We start from the raw sequence: 16085 nt of genomic DNA, 5'->3' as shown, positions 1-16085 counted from the left end.
CCTGGAGAAGGAAATGGCATGCTGCTTCAGTATTCTTGCCTGGAAATTTCCATGGACAAGAGGAGCCTGGTGGGCTATAGTCCATGGGGTCACAAAAGAGTCAGATGCAACTTAACGACTGAACTATAACAACAGGAAAACAATGGTACAAACAAGGAGACAAAAATCCTACTGAAACCTACTCTATTTGTCCTCTTGCTCCTGCAGGGGATCAGCCTGTGCTTCCTCAGGTCTCCGGCCTCAGGGTCTCTGGGCCGCCTGTGGTAGCTGCTGTGTTTTGGGCTGTTGCTGAGATGCTGTCCACAGCTAAATTCATTCCTCAACCAATATGTCTCATGGCCTCCTATCTCTGTGCCTCTGGGTCAAGGAAACTTTCCACTTGAATCATTCAGAGGCCATACAGGCAGTTTATTCCTCAAGGAACATGGTTTTGCTTCAGTTCTTAGCTTTATCATCAGCCATTTCATTTGGCCACCACCCCTGAGCAGAACTGTGACTCAGCCCTATGATTTAGCCCTGATAAGCAAGTTATTTTGGCCTCCTTAGCCCCAGTGAGAATTTGGACTCAATGTTTTCACTTGTCACTTTAGACTGTTTGCCAGAGTTTGTGGAAAAAGGCATGTATTATTAATGCCTTTGCTGGGAATGGCTGCGCCTTGCCAGGTTGTCATGTGAACCCTCTGAAAAGTCCTGGGCTGCAAGGCCCCCAGCGCTCCTAGGCCCAGGGGCTCAGGTGGGAAATGTGATCCTGTCCTACAGAAACTGCAAACAGCCACAGAGGGTGGAGAGAAACTTGGAAGGGGTGGATCAGGGTCTCACCTAGGAGTTCACAACTGCCTAGTGAGGGTCTCATGGGGCTGACTCCATCCTGGCGCTTCAGGGGGACCTGCCTTTCTTTGAACGTCCTTTAGTCTGGTGGCCTCCTCCACTCTAAGACAAAATGAACATATTAAAATCAGTTTAGTAATATTTAGAGAACCATTTTACAGTGGATGCTATGCTGGCCACTTGAAATAAGTGATGTAGTTTTAATCTTTAGAACAAATCTTTGAGGTAGAGCTTGTTAGCTCTGTGTAAAGGATGAGAAAACAGCCTCTGAGAAGTAGAATGAATTACACAAGGTCGTGTAAGTAGTGAAGAATGGAGATGGGATTCTAATCCAGAGTCATCTGGCTTTGAGGACATCATGAGCCACCAGACATGACATAATTCCTCCTCTTTCCTTTGGTTTGTTCCTACAGTTAGTCCCAGCCCCTCTGTCTCATCACTCTGTAAGCGGGGACTTGACTAGAGTTCAGTGTCAGTTGGGTCAAGGTTTGGTGGAGTAGATGGTGGGGCTGCAGGCCGGTCTAGGGCTGAGGATAAATGGCTCTGGCTCCTTCCCCTCTGTCAGCCGAAATGACTCCTCTTCATGTTCTACCATGCCAGGAGCTCAACTCTGAGTTTAGAGAAAATAATCTAGCAACACCACTTGCTTGCTTGGAAAACCTCCTTAATGTCTGAGCAGATAATCCTGTTGAACCCCGTTTCTCATTCTGCAGCTGTCATACCTTTACCCTTCACAGCTTAGTATTTCTTAAGTAAAACAGGCCCACTTTCATGACTCAGCCTTTGCACTGGTTTTTCCCCCTGCTGTTGGGTGTACCTTTTTCTGCCTGGTAAACTCCTAGTCATCCTTCAAAACCCAGAGTGAACATTACCTTTTCTGACTTCTGAGTTGGCACCACCCCCAGCCCTTAGTTCTTGATACCATACATGATCTTTCCACCTTTCAGTTTATGGGTCTTGCCCTTTCTCTAAGGCCTCAGGAATAGGGATTGGACCCTATTTATTTCTATATCACCTGTACTTGGGTGATATATTTGTGTGAACAAATGAATGAGTGCTTATCAATTAAACTATTAAATGTGAGTTATAGGTGGCCCCACTAACTGAAAATCCCAGGGACTTTAGAGAAAGAGAAGTGATAGGCTAAAGCTGTGGGGCTCTTGATTCATTGACAGGTGAGCCAGATTGTGTGCTAGGAGCATTCCTAAAAATGGGCCCCACTGCAGAAAGAGAGGGTCCCAGAGGAACGAAGTGAAGCCTCACAGTTGGGGAGCAAAGCACCCAGCCTGCAGTCTCAAACTCTCCCCAGCCTGCCTCCCAGGAAAGCTGGGTGCACACCGGGAGAAAAATTGGGCATTCTGAATATTCCCAAAAGGAAGGGGAGGTGGGCAGCATGTAGGGGAGGAACAGAAGCAGAGGCAGGAGAAAGTTCAGGGTAACCTTTCTTTCCTTAACTGTGGTGCTGGGGGCATTCTGCTGGCCAGGGCTTCTGCCCCATGGTGGCTCCTGAGGATGCAATGTGAGCTGAGTCTGAGTGAATTTGGAGCTAGGACCTGGATATGTAGGCCATTCTGTGCCACTGGGCCTCATGCCCATTTAATTCTGCCTTCTCCAACTGCTGCTTGAAGGCACTTAGACTTTAGACATGGTCAGATCTGAGTTTAAATAAATCCTTGTCTTCAGTTCAGTTGCTCAGTCGTGTCCGACTCTCTGCAACCCCATGAACCGCAGCACGCCAGGCTTCCCTGTTCATCACCAACTCCCAGAGTCCACCCAAACCATGTCCATCACCAACTCCCAGAGTCCACCCAAACCCATGTCCATCGAGTAGATGATGCCGTCCAACCATCTCATCCTCTGTTGTCCCCTTCTCCTCCTGCACTCAATTTTTCCCAGGGTTTTTCTTCAGGGTCTTTTCAAATGAGTCAGCTCTTTGCATCAGGTGGCCAAAGTATTGGAGTTTCAGCTTCAACATCAGTCTTTCCAATGAACACCCAGGATTGGTCTCTTTTAGGATGGACTGGTTGGATCTCCTTGCAGTCCAAGGGACTCTCAGGAGTATTCTCCAACACCACAGTTCAAAAGCATCAATTCTTTGGCGCTCAGCTTTCTTTATAGTCCAACTCTCACACCCATACATGACCACTGGAAGAACCGTAGCTTTGATTAGACGAACCTTTGTTGGCAAAGTAATGTCTCTGCTTTTGAATATGCTATCTAGGTTGGTCATAACTTTCCTTCCAAGGAGTAAGCGTCTTTTAATTTCATGGCTGCAGTCACCATCTGCAGTGATTTTGGAGCCCCCCAAAATAAAGTCTGACACTGTTTCCACTGTTTCTCCATCTATTTCCCATGAAGTGATGGGACCAGATGCCATGATCTTCATTTTCTGAATGTTGAGCTCTAAGCCAACTTTTTCACTCTCGTCTTTCACTTTCATCACAAGGCTTTTGAGTTCCTCTTCACTTTCTGCCATAAGGGTGGTGTCATCTGCATATCTGAGGTTATTGATATTTCTCCCGGCAATCTTGATTCCAGCTTGTGCTTCTTCCAGCCCAGCATTTCTCATGATGTACTCTGCATAGAAGTTAAATAAGCAGGGTGACAATATACAGCCTTGACATAGTCCTTTTCCTATTTGGAACCAGTCTGTTGTTCCATGTCCAGTTCTAACTTGCTTCCTGACCTGCATATAGGTTTCTCAAGAGGCAGGTCAGGTGGTCTGTTATGCCCATCTCTTTCAGAATTCTCCACAGTTTCTTGTGATCAACACGGTCAAAGGCGTTGGCATAGTCAATAAAGCAGAAGTAGATGTTTTTCTGGAAACTCTGTTGCTTTTTCGATGATCCAGAGGATGTTGGCAATTTGATCTCTGGTTCCTCTGCCTTTTTTAAAACCAGCTGGAACATATGGAAGTTCACAGCTCATGTATTGTTGAAGCCTGGCTTGGAGAATTTTGAGCATTACTTTGCTAGCATGTGTGATGAGTGCAATTGTGCGATAGTTTGAGCATTCTGTGGCATGCCTTTCTTTGGGATTGGAATGAAAACTGACTTTCCAGTCCTGTGGCCACAGCTGGGTTTTCCATATTTGCTGGCATATTGCGTGCAGCACTTTCAGAGCATCATCTTTCAGGATTTGAAATAGCTCAGCTGGAATTCCATCACCTCCACTAGCTTTGTAGTGATGCTTCCTAAGGCCCACTTGACTTCACATTCCAGGATGTCTGGCTCTAGGTGAGTGATCACACTATCGTGATTATCTGGGTCATGAAGATCTTTTTTGTACAGTTCTTCTGTGTATTCTTGCCACCTTCTTAATATCTTCTGCTTCTGTTAGGTCCCTACCATTTCTGTCCTTTATCGAGCCCATCTTTGCATGAAATGTTCCCTTGTTTTGGGCATTTTAATTTTGAATTGTGTAGCACTGAGCAAAAATAAGAGAGTTGTTATGGATCAGTGAGCCATATCAGGATTAGTGATCACTATCTACAAGCTTTCTGCTAAGTGGTTTATGGCATACCCTAAAGATAGGTGTTGTCATCATTCTGAAGTCACAGATACATGACTAAGGTTCAGAGAGGCTAATGCATTGCCTAAGGTCACACAGTGAGTAAATGATACAATCGTGTAGTGGACCCAGGTTTGCACACTTGATCCATTAGGCCACTTGCCTCCAGGTTGTGTGATCTTAGTCACCTGGGGCTCACTGATTCAGTCTAGTTGGCATGGCATCTGGGGAGCAATGTATATAGCAGGTACTCCAGATGGTATTAAGGTCTAGCAAGTTCAGGAAATACTGTATGGTACTTTCCTGCCTGTAAGGTGTGACTCATGGCTGACCTGCAATAACTATTAGCTGTGACTATTTCAAATCCTGAAAGATGATGCTGTGAAAGTGCTGCACTCAATATGCCAGAAAATTTGGAAAACTCAGCAGTGGCCACAGGACTAGAAAAGGTCAGTTTTCATTCCAATCCCAAAGAAAGGCAATGCCACAGAATGCTCAAACTATCACACAATTGCACTCATCTCACAGGCTATTAAAGTAATGCTCGACATTCTCCAAGCTAGGCTTCAGCAATATGTGAACTGTGAACTTCCAGATGTTCAAGCTGGTTTTAGAAAAGGCAGAGGAACCAGAGATCAAATTGCCAACATCTGCTGCATCATGGAAAAAGCAAGAGAGTTCCAGAAAACCATCTATTTCTGCTTTATTGACTATGCCAAAGCCTTTGACCGTGTGGATCACAAGAAACTGTGGGAAATTCTGAAAGAGATGGGCATAACAGACCACCTGACCTGCCTCTTGAGAAACCTGTATGCAGGTCAGGAAGCAACAGTTAGAACTGGACATGGAAGAACAGACTGGTTCCAAATAGGAAAAGGACTATGTCAAGGCTGTATATTGTCACCCTGCTTATTTAACTTCTATGCAGAGTACATCATGAGAAATGCTGGGCTGGAAGAAGCACAAGCTGGAATCAAGATTGCCGGGAGAAATATCAATAACCTCAGATATGCAGATGACACCACCCTTATGGCAGAAAGTGAAGAGGAACTCAAAAGCCTTGTGATGAAAGTGAAAGACGAGAGTGAAAAAGTTGGCTTAGAGCTCAACATTCAGAAAATGAAGATCATGGCATCTGGTCCCATCACTTCATGGGAAATAGATGGAGAAACAGTGGAAACAGTGTCAGACTTTATTTTGGGGGGCTCCAAAATCACTGCAGATGGTGACTGCAGCCATGAAATTAAAAGACACTTACTCCTTGGGAGAAAAGTTATGACCAACCTAGATAGCATATTCAAAAGCAGAGACATTACTTTGCCGACTAAGGTCCGTCTAGTCAAGGCTATGGTTTTCCAGTGGTCATGTATGGATGTGAGGGTTGGACTATAAAGAAGGCTGAGCGCCAAAGAATTGATGCTTTTGAACTGTGGTGTTGGAGAATACTCCTGAGAGTCCCTTGGACTGCAAGGAGATCCAACCAGTCCATTCTGAAGGAGATCAGCCCTGGGATTTCTTTGGAAGGAATGATGCTAAAGCTGAAACTCCAGTACTTTGGCCACCTCATGCGAAGAGTTGACTCATTGGAAAAGACTCTGATGCTGGGAGGGATTGGGGGCAGGAGGAGAAGGGGACGACAGAGGGTGAGATGGTTGGATGGCATCACTGACTCGATGGACGCGAACCTGAGTGAACTCCGAGAGTTGGTGATGGACAGGGAGGTCTGGCGTGCTGCGATTCATGGGGTTGCAAAGAGTTGGACACGACTGAGCGACTGAACTGCAGTGAACTGATTATGAGATGAGTTAACTGAGAGGATATTTTATCATAGGAGCTTCCCGGGTGGCTCAGTGGTAAAGAATCTCTCTGCCATGCAGGAGATGCAGTTTTGATCCCTTAGTTGGGAAGATCCCCTCAAGGAGAGCATGGCAACCCACTCTAGTGTTCTTGCCTGGAGAATTCCATGGATAGAAGAGTCTGACGGGCTATTGTCCATAGGGTCTCAAAGAGTTGGGGACAACTGAAGCAACTTAGCACACAGTGTATTTTATCATGCAAAGACTTTCATCTTTTAAAAATTCATTAGTCTTAGAACTAGAACTTGGAAGTAGCAGTTAAGAGAAGTAGATTCTGAATTGTGAATCTGCAATCTAAAACTGTATACTCAGAACTATCTGTACGTGAAATGAGCTGCCTTCAGAGATCCCTGTTCCTCCTGTTGAAGAAATCAGCTATACCACAAGGCCGGTGTGCTTTAAGGACCTAGGGCCAGGTTAGTGACTGCCCTCTGCACGCACATGCTGGGGAGGATTTGGGTGTGTGAAGGTTCCAACAGAGGTGAAGTTGAGGAGCTATGCAAAGTCAGAACAGATTCCAACCCTGGAAGGGAGAGCAGAAAGGAGGAGTGGCAGAAGCCAAAGCAAGTAGATATTCTGGGGCCATTGCTTCCTGCGATGTGTCCTGGGCCACCTGCACTGTCTCTTCCATAACTTCTGAGTCGCTAGAACCCCAGTCCTGCCATCAGGGCTCTGAGCACTTGATGTTTTACAGAGAATGCTGGTGGGCACATGTCTATCTCTTCCCAGGATTCCCAGGTCTTCCTGTCTTTGTTTTTAAGTTCTCAAGGCCTATACTGTAAGCACATACATTACAGATCATAGTCTGGAAATCTTGTCTCATCAGAGCCTGGAGGAAGGCTCAACCCCCTAAGCTGGCCCATTGACCTTTTGTTTCCAACCTCAACCTTGATGATAAAACTCAGCATAGGGATTCCTCTGGTAGACCAGTGGTTAAGACTTCACCTTCCAATGCAGGGGGTGCAGGTTCTATCTTGCTAAGGATCCCTTAGCATCAAGGGAGCTAAGATCCCACATGCCTCGTGGCCAAGAAACCAAAACATAAAGCAGAAGCAATTAAAAAAAAAAAACAAACTCAGCATAAGCTTTCTTACAGACTAAGAGCAGTCATTAAGACCCTGCTAGAAGGAAACCAGCTGAATGGTTGCCTACGCTTGATTCTAAGATCCATGACGTTATTAATAGCTGCCGCCTTGAACACTGATTGTGTGCTGGGTGTATCTTTTGTCATTTAATTCTCCCCCTAACCCGATGATAGAGGTAGCACTATCCCTGTTGTACCAACGAATAAACTGAGGCCCCAAAATTCAGCTAAGTTGCCCTAGGTAACAGAGCTAGTAAACAATGGACTTGGACTTCACACCTGTCTCTCTGTGAATCACAAGTTAGAACTAATTATGCATATATAGTTTTGCCTTATTGGAGTAATAGGAAGTTTTGCTTCTTTTGATGAGGAAGCTTAGGGATTGGTTACCCTGACAACTGATGAGAGCAAAGCTGTGTAAAGAGTGTATCACAGGGATGGCAGATCCTTATACTCATGTTTGAACTCCTCTCTAACCTTTATTAATATGGATAGCCATGACCTTCCCAAAGACATCTTTTGATGACTTTGGCAGAGAGAGATTTCTGTTGCTGGTGACTCTCAGTGAAGTACCATTAATGCTAAGGTGGTGGCTGACTATGTTGGGACTGCTGTGCTCTGAGGCAACTATGTTGAGGGCCAGGAATTTGTTCATGAGGAATGAAAACAGGTGGGAAGATTCAGTGAGAGGAAGGGAGTGTGAGATGTGCATCGTTTCATCAACCTTGAGATAAAAGGGCACCTGTGTGTATTAACTTTGAAAAGGAGACCATCTGGCCCCATCGTGGTTGGCCAACACAAAGAGATTGTCTTCTGATACATAGATCTGTTCTGTTAGAAAAACAAAAATCATCCAAGAGAGGTAAAGAAATTTGAGGGCTTTCTCCAACTCAAGCTTTATTTTCTGTAACTGTGAACAGATCTTGTTTTTGGTTTAACATCATTTCAGTACTCAAGATGGCGGGTCCTCACTATCCTCTCCTTTCTCACTGCCTGTCTGCCATCTTTTCTTCCAGAAGCTCCTTTGGGCTCCAATTTGAGCTGGGTGCTCTTACACACTACCATTTCTCCTTTCCAGGGGAGAGGAGAGAAGCAGGGAAAGGAAAGGAAAGGAAAGGAAAGTGGGTAGCAGCACCTTTCTTCATTTCTAACTCTAGCCACAGTATCTTTTCTTGGGACTCTTTGTGTAGATATGGCCAATATTATATACTTTACTCTGTCATTACTTTCGTTACATTTGTTCAGCTATTTTGTTTTCTGCCTTAGGTGCTAAGTTTGTCTCTCAAAACTCTTTGAGGGCAGGAAATGTAGTTTATGTGGAGGTGGTGATGACTGTATTTTAATTTCAGTGTAGCCAATAAAAACTTTTTAAAATTTGTTTAGCTGATGTTTATTGGATGCTTTCCTTGGTCTGGGCATTGGACACAAAGGCACTAGGGTTACGGAGCTAATTGTTACTTGATTGAGATGCTTAATTTTAAGGGAAGACAGACATGTAAGCAAATTAAAATGTTAATTTATTTGAGCTATAATTGAGGTTTGAGTAAAATTTATTGGGCTCTCAGATGAGAAATGGTGAGACAAGAGAGATGAAGACAGATATAAGAATGTTTTGAGAGCAGTAATAATAGAAATGTGTTTCCTGTTGCATTTGATTCAATACCTTAATGGGCTTGTGTTAGGGTCAGTGAGGTACCAGGATGGATATGCAATCCAGGAGCACCCTGAGTGAAGGGAGAGTTGAATATGGGGTAAGAAAGAAGGAAAAATGCTTAACAAGATATGAAGTGATGGAGAGACTGAGGGAGAGGATTATAATTCCTAACACATATTGAATGCTTATGTGCAAGGTGATTAACATGAACAGCCTCCTTTCCCTTCATTATAATCTTGTGAGGTAGATACTGTTTCCTCCATTTTTATAGATGTGGACGCATCTTGAGGGTAGTCAAGTAGCCTGTTAAGATCACATAGTTGAGGAGTGGTAAAGTCAGGTTTAAACCCAGGAACTCTTGTTCCAAAGTAAACACCCATGTGATTGGGTAGAGGAAAACTCAACCAGCTGATTTGGAACCTCCAAAGGGCCCTCAGTGCTGATACATGCTGTGTGCTATGCCTAGTCGCTCAGTGGTGTCTGACTTTTTGCAGTTGCATAGACTGTAACCCACCAGGCTCCTCTGTCCATGAGATTCTCCAGGCAAGGATACTGGAGTGCTGATAACCCCCACATTTATACCTGTGGGCTAGACCTTCCTACCACCCTCTGTAATCTTCTATCAGATTGCCCGGTCGCACTCCACTTGAGAGTCTGATCTCAAACTCAGGATGCCCAGAGCTGAACTGATGTGCTCTTCCCGAAGCTTCTCTGCCCTATCATCTTCTTTTCTGTTGAAAGCAGCACTATCCCCAGATACTAAGTCATTCACTCATTACACTTAAGGTTTTCTGTGTCTCACTCTGCTAGAATGTAAAGCTCCAAGGGCAGTGATCCTCATCTGGTTAAGGATCTTAAGCCCTCAGAATTATGCTGAGCACATAGTGGTTAATACATTTAAAAATGAGTAAATGTAGGTGTCAATTTTCTGCATAGGTGTCTGGTTTAAATTTTGTTCTTAAATGTGGTCTGGAGTCTAGGGGAGGTGTCTATGGGTGTGTGTAAGGGGGTACAGAGTGAGGGGAGCCTGTGAGGTTGAGGCTGGACTGCTGGGGATGTGGACGCTTCAGGGCCAGCAGGAACCTGGTCACCAGAGGAGGTTGGCATGGGGAGGGAAGTAGGGAGCTGGGAGAATGCCTGTTAGAGGGAGGGAGTTTGAAGGAAAGGAACCAGAGAGGCCTCACTGAGGAAGGTGCTGAGAGGAGATTTTGCAATTAGAGACGCAATTTCAATGGAATGATGTGGGCTGACTCCAGTTACTTGGGGATCAAGTGGAAAGTGGAGAAGTGTAAGCATCTCAAGAGGCTCTGCTGTGAGGAAGGAGAGGTTAGGTTGTTCTTTGAGGATGTGTTTTGTTTGAGGATTTTAAAAAATTATTTATTTTTAAATTGAAGAATAATTGCTTTATAGAATTTTGTTTTCTGTTAAACATCAACAAGAATCAGCCATAGGTATACATATGTCCCCTCTTTTTGAGGTTTTTTTTTTTAATCTGTTAAAAAAGAAACCCCAAACTTTTGGTTATGGGTGGGTGAAGAGGAGTGAGGAAGTGGCACAAGAGGGGGTTGGGAGGTGACAAGCTAATAACATCCAGAGGAGACATTGAGCAAATTGTGTCTGGTCCTTGCCAAAGAATTGCTGTTGAGTTCAAGCCCATAGCTCAATGCCTGGCACATAGTGGGTCCACAGTATTTATTGAGTACACTGTAAAATACTATAGAATTGAGTGACAGGTCACTATCAACTACAATACAGTAACAGATGTCTGAGACAGGGAGTTTGCTTTTCAAACCACTGACTGTAGGCGAGTGGCATTTATCTCCCTTTAGCAGCATATTTGTGAGTGTTATGAGCAATTGTATGTGGTTATATTTTGGTTTCCTCTTTTCTGCACCATGGTTATGCTTTTAGAAGATAAATTTGGCAGGTGACTCACTTGGGTGACTAGAAGGACTTGTTACCCAAGAGTTCTGTGTGCATATAATGGTGACTTAGTCAGTCTGGGCTGCTTATAAACAACAGACATGTATTTCTCACTGTTTAGGAGGCTGGAAAGTCTTAGATCAAGAAGCCAGTGTGCTGGCATTCTGGTGACGGTCCACTTCCTGGTTCATACCTGGCACCTTTTGCTGTGTCCTCAACAGTGGAAGCACTGATGGGGCTTTCTTTTTTATAAGAGTGCTAATCCCATTCATGAGGACTCCATCCTCATGACCTGATCGTGTCCCAAAGGTTCCACCTCATACCTTCACGTCTGGGGATTAGGATGTCAATACATGAATTTGCAGGGAACACAAACATTCAGCCCATAGCAAGTGGTAAGTCCAAGGAAACGAAAAAGCTGACCGAGGGTGGCAGAAAGACCATTTATTTGACTCTCAGTTAGAGCCTGGCACTGACCCAGTTCCATTTCACACCAAGCGGTACCACCTCTGGGAGTTGGGTTTAAATGATCTAAGTTTGTTTCCTTTGGCTTTTATAAATAGAATAGTGTCAGGAAAGGAAGAAATAAAAGGAACTATGATTTACAAAATGAATGAAAAACTACAGTCTATCTGTTTTCTTCTTTAAAAAATGACACGCAAAGAATGCAGGTTTAATTCCCTAATGGTGGCAAATGACAAAGTTTACAGATGTCCAGGGAGAAGGCAGAAGATTAAGCTCCTATTTTAATCCCGCCTTCTCTGGGAAGACATTGGCAGACTGCATAGGAAAGAATGAAAGGAAAAAACCCTTACTATGTATGAAATATCCTCTGCGCCTGAAATAATGCAAATGCACACGACACTCACCCACACCAGGGAAAGGGCAGTTTATCAGCGTTCAGTGTAACCTGCCCAGGGGCACACAGCCAACAAAGGGGAGAGGGGATTGACCCCCTTGGCTAAGGAGGGATGCATCTAAGAAATGTAGCTGCTTGAGGTCAGCCAGAGTCCCTAGCACCTAGCACAGTGCCTTTTACTCAGGAAAATCTTGAGAAATATGTATCAAAGGGATAGTGTGTTAATTGAATGAATTACCAGAGCCCTGGGAAAATTTGCAAATAGGTTTGATGAAGTGCTGAGGTCTTCAACACTTTCTAGAGAGTGAGAGAAACCCAGGGAGAGAAACACATTTAAATTTTCAAAAGGAGTAATTACAAACCATCAGCATCAGGTTATCACTAAGATGACTTATGTGAAATGCCTGCACATGGTAGCTCTCAGTAAGTAATAATTAATGCATAAGGTAATTATTAAACCAATACATCCCCATTGCTTCTCCTCACTCTGGGACACAAGATATAGGGTTCCGTGACCTGACACTTTTGGGGTTCATATTGGAAAGCACTATAGCTTTTCTGTATCCTTGATATCTTATTATATAATATATCTTTCCCTGTTGGCAGTCCTAGCCTCTTGCGCCTCAGTTTAGCAACTCTTTGTGGTTTCTGCACAAGGAAACTTGTGTGTTGTCTCAGACCCTATATTTTAAAGACCATCCCAAGTATTCCCTCAATGGCCAGATATTCTTGTGTGATACCAAAGCATAGAGACACTTTATGTTGATTGTGATAGTAGTGAATTTAGAATGCTTCTATCAGTCAATGAACATATTTGTATCCTTAATAACTGAGGCCTCAGTTGGTAAAGAATCTGCCTGCTGTGTGGGAGACCTGGGTTCAATCCCTAGGTCAGGAAGATTCCCTGGAGAAGGGAATGGCAACGCGTTCCAGTATTCTTGCCTGGAAAAGTCCATGGACAGAGGAGCCTGGCAGGCTACAGTCTGTGGGATCACAAAGAGTCGGACACAACTGAGTGCTTAACACTTTCACTTTCAAATAAGTTGGAAAATGTGGACTGGATGGTGGTTGGTTCACTACTTCAACATAGTGCTTTTATAACTATCCCTAAAGGATACTAATTTGTGTCTGTTGGGAAGATAGCACTTATTTAACCCATGATTTCGAGCAGTACATAGACAGGGCTTGCTGATCCCATTTATGGATGATTTAAAGACAGGAAGGATAGTGAATGTTGTGTGTGCCAGGGTCAAAATTCTCTGTAAGCTTCACAGGCTAGAAGAGGAACAGAGCATAGAAAGATAAAGTGTAGCACCAGGATAAACAGAGGATAAAAGGTGAGGTCCAAATACCAATGGCACACTCAGACAGCCCAGCCGGGAGGTGTAGTTAGGGAGAAAGGCTGTGGTACATATACACAATGGAGTATTACTCAGCCATTAAAAAGAATACATTTGAATCAGTTCTAATGAGATAGATGAAACTGGAGCCGATTATACAGAGTGAAGTAAGCCAGAAAGAAAAACACCAATACAGAATACTAACACATATATATGGAATTTAGAAAGATGGCAATGATGACCCTGTATGTGAGACAGCAAAAGAGACACAGATGTGTAGAGCGAACTTTTGGACTCTGAGGGAGAGGGAGAGGGTGGGATGATTTGGGAGAATGGCATTGAAACATGTATACTATCATGTAAGAAACGAATCGCCAGTCTATGTTCGATGCAGGATACAGGATGCTTGGGGCTGGTGCATGGGGATGATCCAGAGAGATGATATGGGGTGAAAGGTGGGAGAGGGGTTCATGTTTGGGAACTTATGTACACCCATGGCGGATTCATGTCAATGTATGGCAAAACCAATACAGTATTGTAAAGTAAAAAAAAAAAAAAAAAGAAAGGCTGGTAAACTTGAGTTCAGTTAATGCTTGACTGAGGGCCATTAGCATGAGGCTGCTAAAAACTAACCAGAAACTCTCCACATTTGCATGGTAGGAGTGTAGTTGGTCTCCTGTTCCCTACTAGTCAGGCCACACCTAGACACTGTGGAGTTCAGAAAACATGTTATTTAAGGAATGGCTCAAACAATGAGCATGTTCAGCTTGAAAAAAAGAAGGGTTGAGGTGGGTTGCGTGTGTAATAGTTTTGGGCTTCCCAGGTGGTGCTTCCCAGTGGTAAAGAACACACCTGCAAACAAAGGAGACATAAGAGACATGGGTTGGATTCCTGGGTTGGAAAGATCCCCTGGAGGAGACCATGGCAACCCACTCCAGTATTCTTGCCTGGAGAATCCCATGGACAGAGGAGCCTGGTGGGCTATAGTCCATGGGGTTGCAAAGAGTAAGACACGGCTGAAACGACTTAGCATGCCCAGATAGTTTTAAAGGATTGTTTCATGGAAAAAAGAACAGATGTTTGTTTTCCTCTAGAGGGTGGCCTTAGAACCAGCAGGTACAAGCTAAAGGGTTTGGGAGGAGATGAGTCCAGCGTTTTGGGTTGACCTAAAAGTTCATTTGGGTTTTTCTATAACATCTTGCAGAAAAATCGGAATGAACTTTTTGGCCTACCCAATAAATAAAAGGCTTTTCAGAGCTAATATTTAGCTGTCTGCAGATGGGCTGCCTTGGAAGGAGAGTTATCATTATTACAGGTATGAAAGCAGATGCTGGCAGCGTGGCCATTTTCTTGTTGCTGTTGAATGGGAAGTTCATTCATCAGGTGGTAGGTTGACCACCTGACTGCCCCCTGAGGTCATTTCTAACTGTGATGGGGCTGCTAAGCCTCAGAGAGCACCCAGGCCCCCCACTTCACGTGCAAGGGGACCCAGTAACCAGATACCTGATGAAGAGGCCAATGGGGAAGGCTTGGGCTTTGGACAAAGAGCTAATGATGGAAATCTTCCTCTGTTTGACTTTTTCTACAATTAATGAACAATTTGAATTCTAAAGCACCCATAGGTAGCATTTGTTATTAAAAAACAGTGGTATAACAGTAGAGCACTGGGCTTTGAGTCTCCCGTAGGATTCCATAGGACCTCAGGGACCTTTAGGACCTCCTCATGTTCTTCCAGCCCTGTTTAGCTGTCCACATCCTACACAGCCCACTAGGTCTAGGATCTTAGTTCAGTTCAGTTGCTCAGTCGTGTCCGACTCTTTGCGACTCCATGAATCGCAGCACACCAGGCCTCCCTGTCCATCACCAACTCCCGGAGTTTACTCAGACTCACGTCCATTGAGTCAGTGATGCCATCCAACCATCTCATCCTCTGTTGTCCCCTTCTCCTCCTGCCCCCAATCCCTCCCAGCATCAGAGTCTTTTCCAGCGAGTCAACTCTTTGCATGAGGTGGCCAAAGTACTGGAGTTTCAGCTTCAGCATCATTCCCTCCAAAGAAATCCCAGGGTTGATCTCCTTCAGAATGGACTGGTTGGATCTCCTTGCAGTCCAAGGGACTCTCAAGAGTCTTCTCCAACACCACAGTTCAAACGCATCAATTCTTCGGTGCTCAGCCTTCTTTATAGTCCAACTCTCACATCCATACATGACCACTGGAAAAGCCATAGCCTTGATTAGAAGGACCTAGTCCAGGTCAAATCCTATTTCTTCACTAGAAGCCTCCCTTACCCACCCTTATCTGCAGGGCTGGTCTTGTCTCTGGGTGTGATAGACATGGGCCTTGGAGAGTTAGTTGAACTGGGTTTGAATCCTGGTATTGTCCTAACTGTAACCTTGAACAAGGGACTTAACTCTTCATGTAAAGCATACTCATCATTATGTATAAAATGCAGGTGAGTTGTATCTATCTTGCAATGTTATTAAGATAATTGAAGAGAGATAAAATGCTTAGCACAGCACCTGGCCCGTGTTTCATGTTCAGCCAATAGGATTCATCTTTATGATGCTAACTGATAGGCATTATTCTTGACATCTGTATTCAACCTACCCCAAGGATGGTTACCTGCCAAGAAGAGTTCCCTGGCTGGAAACTGCTGCTGCTGGGGTGAGGTTTTCCAGTATCACTCTCTCCAGTCCCTCTCTCATAGACCATTGCAGTCCCTTTCCACAGCTTGGTCTGTTTTGATTTCCTCTGAAAAATGTCCGTAAATAATCTAAATCAGATGCTGGTTTTATCCAGATTCAGTTAACTCAGATGCTAGTTTCAGTCAGTTCCTGCATCACTGATTGTCATGGTTGCCTGCCTCCGCCCTCCTCCATCCATTTCCAGGTCACCTGCAAATAGCTACTCAGAGTTTCCAGTAAAGGCATCATCTTGCCAATTCCTACCCTGTGTGCCCAGCGGTAACTAACGAACTGGTTCTTTCTTATTTTTTATTGAAGTATGGGTTGACTTGAAATGTGGTATTAGTT

This window comes from Ovis aries, chromosome 1, assembly GCF_016772045.2.
Source record: "Ovis aries strain OAR_USU_Benz2616 breed Rambouillet chromosome 1, ARS-UI_Ramb_v3.0, whole genome shotgun sequence".
NCBI lineage: Eukaryota > Metazoa > Chordata > Mammalia > Artiodactyla > Bovidae > Ovis > Ovis aries.
Note: the sequence above shows the minus strand (reverse complement) of the source record.